The sequence below is a fragment of the Pelodiscus sinensis genome, chromosome 1 (assembly GCF_049634645.1).
Source record: "Pelodiscus sinensis isolate JC-2024 chromosome 1, ASM4963464v1, whole genome shotgun sequence".
Classification (NCBI taxonomy): Eukaryota; Metazoa; Chordata; order Testudines; family Trionychidae; genus Pelodiscus; species Pelodiscus sinensis.
The window spans coordinates 133,969,115-133,984,607 of NC_134711.1; positions in this window are offsets into that span (position 1 = coordinate 133,969,115).

The following is a 15,493-nucleotide window of genomic DNA, read 5'->3' on the forward strand; positions in this document are numbered from 1 at the left end:
GAGGAACAAGGCCAGGGGTACATAGCACAGAACTGGTCGCTCCACACTGCTACCCCTGGGGCCTGGATAACACTCAAATGTGGCCTGAAAGTGGAACCCATCAAAAGAAAACAGATCTGCCCCCTCCCTCAGGGTCTATCACCTGTGAATTAGACCGATAAATGAAAACAGAATCCAAGTAAAGGTGAAAGCAAAAAGAAACTGTATTAGGGATATTATACAGTATCAAGGGAAAAGCAGGGGAGAAACCTGACGCAGACTAATAACCTGTAACAAAACAGTGGAAGTGAACAGTAAAACCCTTAGTGTGTGTCTACACTACATAACTCCATCGACGGAGCCATGTAGATTACCTTTGTAGACATAGGAAAATGAAGTGGCGATTTAAATAATCGCCGCTTCATTTAAATTAAAATGGCAGCCGTGCTGTGCCGATCAGCTGTTTGTCGGCACAACACGGTAGTCTGGACACTCCCATGCCTCATGGGATGAGGTTTACTGGCGAGGTCGACAAATGCCTGTGATGTCGACCGCGGAGCATCCAGACTACAGCACTGTGCTGACAAACAGCTGATCAGCACAGTGCGGCTGCCATTTTAATTTAAATGAAGCGGCAATTTTTTAAATCGCCGCTTAATTTTCTTATGTCTACAAAGGTAATCTACATGGCTCCATCAACAGAGCCATGTAGTGTAGACATACCCTTAATGTCCCAACTGGACTGCATGAAAATAATGGGTAAATTCTACCCCAAATATAAATGGTCACTTTACTCTTCTGGACTGGAGTGGCTGAGCCAGAGGGTGTGTTGCTCAGGAGCTGCAACCTTTGGGCTGATTGAGAGCCCTCAGGGAGGAACTGGGGAGCCCCTTGCTGGTGGTACAGGAACCCCAAAGAGGATGGCAGGCAGATGACACTTGTGTAGATGGAAGACAGTGGATGGGGTGCCTCTTCCATTCCTCTGACTGGCTTGCAGCTGGATCAGATCCCTTGGTGGTCTCAGGAGAGAGAGCTGACAATCCACGCAAACACTGCCACTCAGATGGACAGCACCCCCCATGGGCTGTGTCTGGACTTATACAACCTTCAGGGCAGGAAACCCCTGAGGTAACTTTTACCATGTGACCCCTCAGTGGAAACCAGTTCTGAGGTAACTAAGAAAAGGCGGGAAATTCCAGTCTGTGCTGGTTCTTGTTTCTGAGGTGGCGAGCCCCTCCCTGTCCTGAGGTCACCTGGTATACAGACTCCATTTTGTTTTTCACAAACAGCTTAGAAATATCATTTAACATTATCAAATAAAAATACACATTTGTATAAATAACTTATAAACATAATTGATTACCACCATCAGAAGGTCAGCCGACAACACCTACCTGAGACTCTGAATTGTTACAAATACTTCGATTGCATGAAATGTCTTTAACTCTTTACCTTTTTCCCAGCCTCGACCTGTTCCTCCTTCAGACCCATCCTTCAGACACAGCTCAGTTGTGATTAGGGCAAAACACTGGCATCATACACCATATTCCACACAAGATCTTGTTCTGATCCGATTATGGCATAACTCTGATGTATTTCAAAGGAGATAGGTCATGTGAGGTACCAGTAAAGAGGTTATGATTTGCTAAACATGATTATCCCATTTGTACACATGTATGATTTTTGCATCTGAACTTAGGAATATTGTCTTTGCATCTTTAAAACATGCATTTATACCTGGAGGAACAGCCACGCTGCATAATGCAAACTGTGTAGAAGTCTCACTGGGAAGGGCAGAGGCATGTAAATTAGACTACCCAATATAGTCAATGTAGTGGGGATTTAAATATCCCCCGCATCATTAAAATAAAAATGGCCACCACTCTGTGCTGGCTCATCTGATCGTCGGCACAACGCGGCAGTCAAGACGTGGCTCGATTGACAAGGAAAGCCCTTGCCTACCGATTCCTTATGCCTCATGAAACGAGGTTTACAGGATTGGTTGGCAAAGGCTTTCCTTGCTGACCAATCTGCATCTTGACTGCCATGTTGTGCCGACAATCAGCTGAGCAGGCACAGCATGGTGGCCATTTTTATTTTAATGAAGCAGGGATATTTAAATCCCCGCTTCATTGACTATGTTGAGTAGTCTGATTTACATGCCTCTGTCAGCAGAGGCATGTAGTCTGGACATACCCTCAGAAGAAGCCTTCCTGGTGATGCCATGCTGCAGTTTGTGCAGGCTGCCTTCATGGTTCTGCAAGAGCTCAATGCTGAACTCATCATTGAGACCCTCTCCCTGTGTGCAGGAGCAAGGCTTTTGCACCCACACCCACAGTGGAGAGACACTTTTGGAGGTTGGACATCAGGTCCAACTAGTGGGACCTACTGGTCATGGAGTAGTGGGACGACCAGCAGTGGCTCCAAAACTTCCCCATGCAGAAGTCCACATTAATGGAGCTCTGCCTGGCTGGGCCCTGCCCTCCAACAACAGGACACCCACCTGCAGCCCACCACCTTCCTGGAGAAGCGAGTTGCCATCGCCATCTGGAAGCTGGCCACCCCAGACAGCTACTGTTGCTGGGAAACCAATTTTGCATGGGAAAGTCCACCATTGGTGCCCTCCTCATAGAGGTAAGGAACTCTCAGGCTGCAGTCCATGCAGGGGTGGGAGTCCTGGTAAGGGAGTCTCTAGGGAAAGGGGGTGGGGGAATAGGAGGTGAATGGGGGGAAGCCTGCCCTCAAACAAGCCTGCTTTGGGGGTTTGTCACATTACTGGATTTTAAGGGGAGCAGCCGGATTACTGCTGCATTCATGGGGGGTGGAGAGTATTTGCCCCAAAGTGTATTCAAAGGGGGCCATGTGAGGTGTCGAACGAAAGCTTATGTTCTACTGATTCTGTATATGCTAATCATGTACTTGTATAATATCTGTATGTGTAGTTATAAATATGTACTCTGTGTTGATGCTGGAAAATTCTCTGTCTGAGGCAGAGCAATGTGCCAGGAATGTTTGCTCAGTGGCTATGCTAATGAGCAAGGCTCCCAGGACAATAGATCTCTAAGTGCCAGAGACACACCTGAAGGAATGCCTGGCCACTGACCATGTGACCCACTCCAGCTTGAAAAAGACCAGGGGGTAGATATAAAATGCCATGTGGCAGACTCCATCTTGATCTTCAGCTCAGCTCTTGATCCCAGAAGCAGCTTTGCAGGGAACCACAAGCCATAAAGAACTGTGGACCCAACCTGACATAGGATGTACACAAAAGACTTTAAAACCAGCAGTCATAACATCTCTGCTAACAGCCTGTATCGGGAATTGGGTGATTCATTGCATGTAATGTTCTATCCTTTAACAACCTTACTTTCATGCTTTTCTTTCTTTTAATAATAAACCTTTAGATTTTTGAGTCTAAAGAATTGGCTCAGCATGATCTTGTGGGTAAGATCCAGAGTGTAAATTGACCTGGGAACTGTGGCTGGTTCTTTGGAACCGGAAGAACGCATTCGGGGGAGGTGAGATTGAGTTCTGTGACCCTTCACCTGTGTGTTAGGTCCGGGGCTGATTGGGGTATAGGAAGAGCTGGAGTTTCAGATGGGTTTTACTTGTGAGGCTTCTGGCTGGCCAGATCGGCAGCTGAAGTGCTCGGTGTGATTGTTTTGTGGCCTATTTGGGAAGGTCTCTAGTCTGGGGCTGTGAGGAGCCCTGATTTTGAGCAATTCGCCCTGAGTGGACACCATTAGCAGTGCCCAGACCCAGCCCGATCCGTCACAGGAGTGGATCATAGGGGGTGGCTTTTGGGGTGTTTGGGATGGAGAGGGGAATAGGCACTTCCCACCTCAGGCAGTCCCTCTCATTCTGTTTTGTATGTTTGTTTGTCTCCTTCCGCAGGTTGTGAGAGCCATCAACTCCGTCCTGTTGTGCAGGGTCATCCATTTTGGAGATCTGGACCCAAAAAGAACAAGTTAAAAATCACCTAGAAAAGTTCCATGCAAATCACCCAGGGCCTGATGAAATTCATCCTAGAATACTCAAGGAGCTGATAGAGGCTCTAGCTATCATCTTTGGAAAATCATGGGAGACAGGAGAGATTCCAGAGGACTGGAAAAGGGCAAATATAGTGCCCATCTATAAAAAGGGAAATAAGAACAACCCAGGAAACTACAGACCAGTTAGTTTAATTTCTGTGTCAGGGAAGATAATGGAGCAAGTAATTAAGGAAATCATCTGTAAACACTTGGAAAGTGGCAAGGTGATAGGAACAGCCAGCTTGGATTTGTAAAGAACAAATCATGTCAAACCAATCTGATAGCTTTCTTTAATAGGATAACGAGTCTTGTGGATAAGGGAGAAGTGGTGGATGTGGTATACCTAGACTTTAGTAAGGCATTTGATAGAGTCTCGCATGATATTGTTATCAATAAACTAGGGAAATACAACTTAGATGGGGCTACTGTAAGGTGGGTGCATAATTGGCTTGATAACTGTACTCAGAGAGTAGTTATTAATGGTTCACAATCCTGCTGGAAAGGCATAACAAGTGGGGTTCCACAGGGGGGTTTTTGGACTGGCTCTGTTCAATATTTTCATCAATGATTTAGATATTGGTATAGAAAGTACGCTTATTAAGTTTGCAGATGATACCAAGCTGGGAGGTATTGCGACTAATCTGGAGGATAGGGTCATAATTCAAAATGACCTGGACAAATTGGAGAAATGATCTGAGATAAATAGGATGAAGTTTAATAAAGACAAATGCAAAGTGCTCCACTTAGGAAGGAACAATCAGTTTCTCACATACAGAATGGGAAGCGACAGTCTGGGAAGGAGTATAGCAGAAAGGGATCTAGGGGTTATAGTGGACCACAAGTTAAATATGAGTCAGCAGTGTGATGCTGTTGCAAAGAAAGCAAACATGATTCTGGGATGTATTAACAGGTGTGTTGTGAGCAGCACACAAGAAGTCATTCTTCCATTCTACTCTGCGCTGGTTAGGCCTCAGTTGGAGTATTGTGTCCAGTTCTGGGCACTGCATTTCAAGAAAAATGTGGAAAAATTGGAGAGGGTCCAGAGAAGAGCAACGAGAATGATTAAAGTTCTAGAGAACATGACCTATGAGGGAAGGCTGAAGGAATTGGGTTTGTTTAGTTTAGAAAAGAGAAAATTGAGGGGGGACATGATAGCAGTTTTCAGATATCGAAAACGGTGTCATGAGGAGGAGGGAGAAAACTTGTTCATCTTGGCCTCTGAGTATAGAACAAGAAGCAATGGGCTTAAACTGCAGCAAGGGAGGTTTAGGTTGGACATTAGGAAAAAGTTCATAACTGTCAGGGTGGTCAAACACTGGAATAAATTGCCCAGGGAGGTTGTGGAATCCCTGTCGCTGGAGATATTTAAGAGTAGGTTAGATAAATGTCTATCAGGGATGGTCTAGACAGTACTTGGTCCTGCCATGAGGGCAGGGGACTGGAGTTGATGATCTCTCGAGGTCCCTTCCAGTCCTAGTATTCTATGATTCTATGAAATGTTCTAGGATTTTCTGCCCTGAACTTCCCTAACTGTGGGAGAGTGATTGATGGAACCTACATTCAAATTTGTGCACCACATTATTGAGCCGCCCACTAAATCAACAGGAAGGACTGTTTCTCGATGGTGCAGCAGGCCCTGGTCAACCACTATAGACAGTTACAGACATTTTCTTTGGCAGGGTGCATGACTCCCACATCTTCAGAAACTCCAGCCTCTACTAGAAGCTGGAGGCTGGGACATTCTTCTCCCAGCGAGATTTTCACATGGGGGACGTGCAGATGATACTCCGCATTGTCAGGGGTGCAGCCTACCCACTAATGCCATGGCTTATGAAGCCATATACCAGCCACCTGGACCCCAGGAAGGACCAGTTCAATGCCCTCCTCAGTTGGGCCCAAATCCAGGTGGAATGCGCCTTTGGGTGCCTAAACGCAAGGTTCAGGTACCTCCTGACCCACCTTGATGTGGGAGAGCACAGCATCCCCGAGGTGGTCTCCGCATTTTGTGTCTTACATTGTGGAGAGGAACGGGGAGTCCTTCCAACTGAGGAGGAGGCCAGAGGCTGACTGGGAAGGGAGGGCCTTTGAGCATCCCAGGACAGCTGCCATCCGCCAGGCCCATCAGTCGAGGGGGTGTATCCAGGGAGCCTTGAGAGAGAGATTCTCTCAGGGACACTAGTAACTTTCCCTAAGGCCTCCCCACTAGAGACCTGTGCCTTGCTTCACTATACCTTTCCCAACACAACCTTTCCCTTCCCCCTTTCCCTGAACTTTGAATAAACACACCTGTTTTGTTTGAACAAAACAAATGTTGTATTTTTTATAATAAAATAAACTGGGGAGGAGGGGGGCTGAAAACCTGGATGAGGGAGGGGACTCGGGGCTGGGAATGGCATGGTACAGTTGGAAGTGCCACCTTGAGTGCTTGCAGCTCCCCTGGGGTTGGGCGGCTGCCTCGGCTGGCAGTGATCACCCCTCTGCAACAGCTGGTCTGGCTATGGAGAATAAAGAGGAAGAGGCAGTCAGTCATCCACGCAGACACTGTCCCTGAGGCTGTGCCTTCCTCTGTGAGCTGCGACCAACAGTCCTTGGCCTAGAGCAAGGCTGGGAGCAAGGCTGGGAGGTTCTGGGAGAAAGGCTGTGTGTAGCTGTGTGTAGCCTGCACAGTGGCCCCTGCCTCATAGGGGCCCCGAGGTGCCCAAGGGACCACGCTTCCCGCTCCTCCCCGTCCCATGGACAAGCAGGCAAGGGAAGTGTCTGGCCACCATGGGATCCCCTGGGAGGGAGAGGGGCCTGGAGCAGCCTGTCCTTCCATGGGGCCTGAACACACACCTGCACCTGGCAGCGCTGACCACGGGAGTGGGTGGTGCCTCGGGCAGGCAGGAATGCCCGTTTGCTGTGTGTGGCATTCCTCGGTCTGTGTGGGGTCGTATGTGTGCCTGTGTACCCAGCCTGCTTCCAGCGGTGGTGGGTGGCAGGAGAGTATTGCCCCCAGGGGTCACACATGTGTGGGGCCTCCCCTGAGCCTGTGAGCAGGAGGCTGGGGGTGCTCCAGGGCTGCCTCCTGAGGCCGCGTGGTGCAGACTGGTTCCACGTGCATGGACTGCAGCACGATGTCCAGGCCAAGGAGGCCGAGTGATGATCACACCCCACCCTCCTGTGCCTGCCTCCCCCACCCTGTGCATGTGACAAACTGGGAGCACTCACCTGATGATCCCTCCCTGCCATCAGAGGATGCCTAGGAGATCTCCGAGGCCTGGGGTACCAGCTCCAGTGTGAGGGTGAACTCGCTGGCCGTGTCCTCCTCTTCCTGCAGCTGCAGTTCCTCCTCCTCCTCATCAGGGAGCTCCAGGAGGGTGATGATGAGAGTCCAAGCCCCAAGTCCACCACCATGGGTGGGGAAAGGGCTTCACCACCCCCAGGATGTGGTGGAGCTCCTGAAGTAGGGGCAGGAGTGGGGTTCTGCCCAGGATCAAGAGCTGTGCTCCCTGGCCTTGGTGTAGCCCTGGCGGAGCTCTTTTATCTTACTCCAGACCTGTTCTAATGTCTGGGGGTGAGTGTCCCCTCTCAGCCAGACCCTCGGCCATCCAGCCATAGATGTCCCAGTTTCTTCGCTAGGAGTTCGAGGAGGGACAGGATCTCCGCCCCAGAGCAGGAGGGCGTTCTTCTTTTTGTGCCCCTGGCTGGGTCCTGGGAGGCCTGGTGATGCTCCCTGTGAGAGCTAGGGAGAGTCTTGGGGGGGTTTGTGGCTGGCCATGGATTCACAAGGGAGTGGCAGTCAGAGTTGCATGGTGAGGTGCAGCTCCCAGGTTCGGCTTGGTTCCACAAGGCTTGTTCCAGGTGCCTGCAGCTTTAAGAGCTGCCAGGAGACAGGAACTATAGAGTTCTGATTACTTTGGCTGGAGTACCTACCAGGGCACCTGTGTTGTTTCCTGGAGGTCTCTTCTTTCGAAGAAACACTCTCTTCTGCATCCACAGACACCTTTTTCAGAAAAAGCTTTATAAAGTACAGAAGTCCCTTGAAGTCTGAGTCAGGGCTTCCCTTTTGTAGGGCAAACATGGTCCGTAGAGTCAGTTCATCGCTAATGTCCCTCTATCCGGGTATATATGGCCCTGAAAGCCTAGTTCACAGTACAGTTCCCCCTATCCGGGTATATATCCAAAGGCCTTGTCATAAACACAGTCCCCTCTATCAGGGTATATTTGGCCTACTGGCCTAGTGCAAAGGGTAGCCTCCCAAAGTGCTAGGGAGTCGGGTTGTTGTGGGGTGGGAGGTAGGGTACCCGGGACCTCCCACTCCACTGGGTCCCAGCCTCGGTCTAACTGTCTTTTATGTTTAAAAACCTATGTGACTCTTCTCAGAGTTGTTCTCTATGGATCCGGGCACTAAACCCACATTTCTAGGAAGGAATTGGAGGACAATGGCAACAGCGGATGAATGGACAGAACATCAATGGACAGACTCATGGACAGGGCACCTAATGGAGGGAGCTTTTACATCACTATCTGAGACAGGTTTAAGGGGAAATGAATGGACAGTGGCAGTCAAAAAAGGAAAGAAAATGTTAGGAATCATGAAGAAAGGGATAGAAAATAAGACAGAATATCTTATTGCCTCTATACAAAACCATGGTACGCCCACATCTTGAATACTGCGTACAGATGTGGTAGCCACATCTCAAAAAAGATACATTGGCATTGAAAAAGGTTCAGAAAAAGGCAACCAAAATGTTGAGGGGTTTGGAACAGGTCCCATGTGAAGAGAGACTGAAAAGACTGGGACTTTTCAGCTTAGAAAAGAAGAGACTAAGGGGGGAGATGATTGAGGTCTATATGGAGTAGTCCTGTGGCACCTTAAAGACTAACAGATTTATTTGAAGCTTCCATGGGCAAAATCTGGTTTTGTCCTCATTCTCTCCACAGGGAGAAATTTCAGGGTCAGCTCTCCTCCCTGCCAACCAGGCCATTTCTAGCTACTCTGGCCCAGGCAGAGGCCTGTGAGCCACTGCAGTGCACGTACCAGAGGAAACCAAGCCCCAGGGACCCCAGCAAAAGCTCCCAACCTCCACACTCAACAAGGGCATGTGGGGGTGCAGGCTAGAGGAGGGAAGTCCAGCACAGCACGACAAGGATCCCTTGGCTGTGTAGAGGCTCCCACTGTTGGATATAGGCCCACTGGGCATGGCAGACTCCCACTAGCAGGTTGTAAGGCTCTGAGTGGAGGTACCTGCAGCCCTGAACTATGCATCTAATAACTGACAGAGGAATTGCCACTGAGCATTGAATGGGTACCAGGTGGGGGAACTGCATGGCAACCTGGCTGTGCTGATCCCCTGCCTGGATCAGCAGATTATGGAGAGTCATAGGGTATGTCTACACTAAAACACTAATTCGAACTAACTTAATTCAAATTAGTTAATTCGAACTAAGCTAATTCGAATTAGTGCATCTAGACCAAAAAATTAATTCAAATTAGCATTTTGCTAATTTGAACTAGCATGTCCACATTGAGTGGACTCTGAACCGAAGTTAAGGCTGGCCTGAACCAGTGCTGGCAAGGTATCAGGTTAGGACTTAGAGTGTGGAGCTGCTGCCTCAGGCTGGCCAAGGGCTGTGCTTAAAGTGACCCGACACCCAACCTGTCTAACTCGATGAAGGACAGCAAAGCAGTCCTGTCTTGGAATGCCCTGAGTGCCCATACTCGGCACATCACAGCACTCGGCCATCAGCCCGGCTGCACTTGCCGCAGGCTGCCATCTGGGGGGAGTTAATCGGGGGGCTGTCAGGATCCAGGAGGCCCTGCAAGAGAGCTTCCACCCCAAGGAGCCTGCATAGCCACCCCAGTCCCCCCCATCGGGGGCTCGTGCCCCATTCCTCCCTCACCTCCTTCCACTTACCCCTCTCTAGCCCCCCTTCCTGATGTAAAAAATAAAGGACACGTGTGTTCAAAAATAGAAACTCTATTTATTTAACAAAACTGGGGGGGGGGGATTAACCTCTGGGGAGACTGGGAAAAGGAGGTGGGAGAGGGGAAGAGAGAGCATGGGAGAGGGGAGGGGGAAACCTGGGAGGAGGGAGCTGGAGGGGGAAGCCAGGGGAAGAAGGAGGAGGGGAAGTATACAACTATGGTACGCCATATCTTCAGTAGTGTGTACAGATGTGGTCTCCTCACCTCAAAAAAGATATTATGTCCTTGGAAAGGGTTCAGAAAAGGGCAACTACAATGATTAGGAGTTTGGAACAGGTCCCATATGAAGAGAGGCTAAAGAGACTGGGACTTCTCAGCTTAGAAAAGAGGAGACTGAGGGGGGATATGATAGGGGTCTATAAAATCATGAGTGGTGTGGAGAGGGTGAATAAAGAAAAGTTCTTCATTAGTTTCCATAATAGAAGGACGAGAGGACACCAAATGAAATGAATGGACAGCAGGCTTAAAGCTAATAAGCAAAAGTTCTTCTTCACATAGCACATAGTCAACCTGTGGAACCCCTTGCCACAGGAGGCTGTGAAGGCTAGAACTATAACAGAGTTCAAAGAGAAGTTAGATAAATTCTTGGTGGTTGGGTCCATGGAGTGGTATTAGCCAGGGGGTAGGAACAGTGTCCCTGGCCTCTGTTTGTGGAAAGCTGGAGATGGATGGCACGAGACAAATCACTTGGTCATTGTCTTTGGTCCATTCCCTCCGGGGTACCTGGTGTTGGCCACTGTCAGCAGACAGGCTAGATGGACCTTTGGTCTGACCCAGTACGGCCATTCTTATGTTCTTATGTTCTAAGCTCAGGGCTCAGGGTTGGGGGTCTCACTGGACCAACTTGATTTTCATGCAAACCTGCTCCTGGGTTCGCATGTGGCCTTTGATGGCCAGGCTGGCAGCTATCCTGCCATAGACGGGCACATTCCTGTGCCTAGTGCGGAGGCCGTAGATGTTGGAGGCCTCCTTCCAAACCTCGATGAGGTCCACGATCTCCACTCTAGACCAGGTGGGTGCCCAACTCTTGCGGTCCCGGGCAGGCTCCTGGGAGCTGCCAGCCTGGTCCCGGGAAGAGGCAGAGGGCTGGGTGGCAGCAGGTGGCTGGCTCATGCCGTGCCAGGTGCAGGGTCTGCTGGCTGGGTGCTGGCAGGCTTGCACCTGGCATAGGCACTGTTGCCAGACCATGCCCCTTTAAGGGCTCCGGGGCCGGGAGGGGAGCAGAAGAGTTTCCCTGGTTGTGCCCAGAGTGGCCACCAGGACAAGCTGGGAAGGGCTAGCCTCCAACTAGTTCGAATTAAGTGGCTACACAGCCCTTAATTCGAACTACTTAATTCGAACTAGGCGTTAGTCCTCGTAGAATGAGGTTTACCTAGTTTGAATTAAGCGCTCTGCTAGTTCGAATTAAGTTCAAACTAGCGGTTTGCATGTATAGACGCTATGAAAGTTAATTCAAACTAACGGCTGTTAGTTCGAATTAACTTTGTAGTGTAGACATACTCATAGAAGCCTTCAGGATGGTAGCATGCTCCTGAAAAACAGGAGATGATGGGGTGTGAGGGCAGTCACTTCTGTGGGGTAGGGATGCTGGTCTCAAGGGAGCTCACCCCTGCTAATTAGGTGACAACTGGATGGGCTGAGTGTGCACAAACCATGGACCACAAAGAGGACCCCCCCCCAACAGGTAAGGCCTGGCTACTCTACAGTGTTTGCCCAGGGTTAGACCATGCCCACATGACTCATAGCTGTGGTGAAGCCATTTTCTGTCCAGACACAGCCAAACATACTGTAAGGCACTTGCACCCACAGAGAGCGAGTTGGAGAGCCTTGTTTGAGAAGGCAGTGAGGGCAGGGGGCTTTCTAGGAGGGATTCTGCAAGCATGGTCCATTCTGGGGTTACAAATTCAATTCACTTCAAATACAAATTAAATTAAATTCAGGAAACTGGGCTAGAGGCCCATCATCTCCTCCTGCACTGGGTGGGAACAGGCAGTGGATTCAGGTTTGGGGGGAGCTGTGGGCAGTGATGAGATTCCCTGGGCTTGTTCCCCTCCTTGCTTTGTGTTTATTTCTCCACAGCCTCACAGAGCCAAGCCCAGAACCAACTGCAATGGGTCCCATTTACATGACTGGGGCTTGATGAAAGACTAGAGAGGAGTTTTTGTAAGATGTCCTCAGTCACCCAGACACTGAACACAAGGAAAGTCAGGAATGGAGGGTAACAACCTGGGGGAGAAGATGGAGAACATGCAATGGCTCCTAAGCACCATAGGGAGGCAAGTGAACATGCTGGAGGTGCTGCTAGCACTGCAGATGGAGTAGCTATGGGACCAGCCCCCCTGCAACCAGTGTTCCAAAACTTTTTCCAATACGCCTCCCATCTGTCAACATAGTTTGGGCCCCACCTTGTCCCCAGACACCACTCTCTGTGCTCCATACCTGCCTACCCAACCTCCATCCATGCAGACTCCTGCAGGCTCCCATTGCACTCAATGCCACTCCACATGCAGCTTAGCCCTGATGAACTGCAGACTCCACCCTCTTCCACAGCACGTCACATGGTGAGGCTGTATATGAAACTTGGACAAATACAAACCTGTGATAATTGTGGGTTATGCGTCACCTCCTACCTCCCCCACCTCCTCTTCCTCTGTCTCCAACCATGCAGATGTTTGTTTTGTGCTTCATGATTGTCCTACGTTTACTGTGTGTAATAAATGAAATTCATGTGTTTCAATGAAATCTTCATTCCATTACATGAAAGCAAGCAAGTGTACTCCAGCAAAGCTATGGTCACTGCAGTTCTTAGTGCAGTGCATGGACCAATGAAAATACCCCCTAGCAATGTAGCCACTGCACTTCCATGCATATCATCTTGCTGCCTCAACTATTCCTGATCCTTATGGCCCTGGTCTTTGCTCCTCAATAGTTCTGGTCTTAGGCTGTTCAAACTGGGGCCCCAGGTGCTGTGCCTCGGAGCTCCATCCCTGAGTAAAGTGTTCACCCTTCCCTTTCCAAATACTATGGAGCACACAGCATGTGGCGATAGCCACAGGGATATTGTTATTGGCCAAGTCAGTCCAACTTCCCATACACACATCACCAGCAGGCCATCAAATGGCTAAAAGCACACTCCACACTCATTCCATGCCTTTTATTGAACTACTCCTTGCTGCTGTCAAGGCTCCCCTGTATTGTTTCATTAGCCACAGCATTAAGGGATAGACAATGTCCCCAGGGATCACAATGGGCATTTTCATTTTCCGCATGGGGATCTTCTGGTCCACGAAGCAAGTCCCCACTTGCAGCTTTCTCAACGGTCCCGGGTTCTGAAAAATATATGTGTCATGCAACATTCCAAACCATTCTGTGTTACTGTACATGAAATGCCCTTGGTGACCCACTGAACATGCAGACCCCTGGGGAAATATCCCTTGTGGTTAAACTATTCAGATGCTAGATGGTCTGGTGCCAGAATTAGAATGTGTGCGCCATCTATTGCCCCACCAAAGTTTGGGAAGCCCAACTGTGCAAAGCCACCCACAATGTCACACATGTTGTCCAGTATCACAGGTTTTTGGAGCAGAGTGTGATGGATGGCCCCACACGTGTTCATCAGGATAACGGTCCGCTTTCCTGTTGTGAAATGATTGGTAACAGAGCAAAATCTGTCTGGAACAGCAAGCTTCCATGGTGTGATTACCATGTACTTCTCCACTGGCAGGGCAGCTCTCATTCGCTTGTCCTTGTGCCATCAGGTGAGAACGAGCTCACACAGTCCCCTGAAAGTGGCTTTGCTCATTCAAAATTCTGCATCCACTGCTCATCATCACAAGCGGGCATGATGATAGGATCCCACCAAACAGCTCTTCTTATCTAAGCTGAAAAGCAGAGTTCCACTGTGGCAAGCACCTCTCGCCTTCCTTTCTCTGGCATGCGGAGACTGTTCAGGCAGACCGGGCCGAGGAAATCAATCTGAGATTCAACAGCCAGGAGGGCCGTTCAGCAGTGTGCTATGGGGTGCAGAGGCCATGCTACAGCACTGAAGATTTCCTGGTCGCCCACTGCAGCTAAGGAAGGCCCCAGCTGTAACGTTTCCTTTTGTCACTACAATCCAGGGTGGGACCGCGCCTGTGCAATGGCTCTCTCAGTAAGCGATTCCCCACAGATTTCCCTGCAACTCTCCTCTCAGTGACGTCTCCTCCAATCTCATTAATTCAAATCCGTATGATCAGAGGCCTTATCTCTAGCACCCCCTGTGAAAAAATGTACCCACCTGACACCATATTCACCACTTTTATAGAGGTGCTAGATTTACCCAGCATTGCTCGGGTTCTGAACCCAAATAAGTTTTGGTTTTCTTCATTTAAACCAGTGTCTCCCAACCTTTTCCATCATACAGACCCCTTTTCAATCTATTGAGATGTTACAGACCCCCCCAAACAATATAGAACTGTGCCTGCAGCCTGCACGTCCCTCAGCCTGTGCTGCTCCCTGAACTGTGACCCTCAGACCACTGGGGAAGCCCCACGAGCTGAGGGACTTCCTGGCTGCCAGCACGGGAAGCTCCATGCCAGCAGCCAGCACATCTTCATTCAAGTCCTGCAGGGGTGGGGGTGCGCTGAAGCCGCAAGAGGAGATGACCACAGGCAGTCCCAGCCACACCCTGCATGTAGGTGCCCTTGGGACTAGTGGCTGTTTTCTGGCCCCAGAATGCAGAGAAATTCAACAGCCGTCTAGGCACCTGAGCAGCCCTATTTTAGGCTAGCGCTGCTCACCAGTTTTAAGGGAAGGGGCTAGGAAAGGCGCCCTACACATTGCCTGCCCCATGACACCTGTCAAATTCCTGCAGCTGGCCCGTCATTATCCCATGGTCAAAAACCAATAAAGAAGAAAACACCCTGGGACCATGGAAAGTCTCTCTCCTTGTGGACAGAGGCAACGTGCGAAGGTCTGAGAGGAGACCAGCTCTTGTCTCCAGAGAACTTCCCTGCTGTAATATTGATGTTGCAGTCCTGGGTGAGACTAGATCAACCAGAGAAGGTTCCATCAGTGAGCGCGGAGGCAACTGCACTTCCTGTGGGAAAGGAAAATCAGAGGATGATGACAGGATCCATGGAGCTGGATTTGCCATAAGAATGTCACTCCTGAAGCAACGTCCTGACCTCCCTGTTGATGTAAATGAACAGCTCATAAAACTTTGACTTCACTTGAATCCTCTGCAGCATGTTGCAGTGCCTGTGTGTAAGCTGGCTACTTGAGTCCTGGGTCCCTGACATGTGCTCAGGCCTGGAAATACATGTCTAGCAGCTCCCTTCAAACCCTGGGCCCTGAGTACAGGGCAGGCAGCAAAACCAACACAGTCCCCCAGTCAATAAAGCCCAGGCCTTGGTTCAGAGCGAGGCAGCAAAGCAAACACAGTCCCACAGGCAAGCGAGGGGAGGGAGAGACATGGGCCCTCCCTACTCCACCGCGTCCCAGCCCTGGGCCCTAGCAGTGGTAGCCCTGGCTGCTC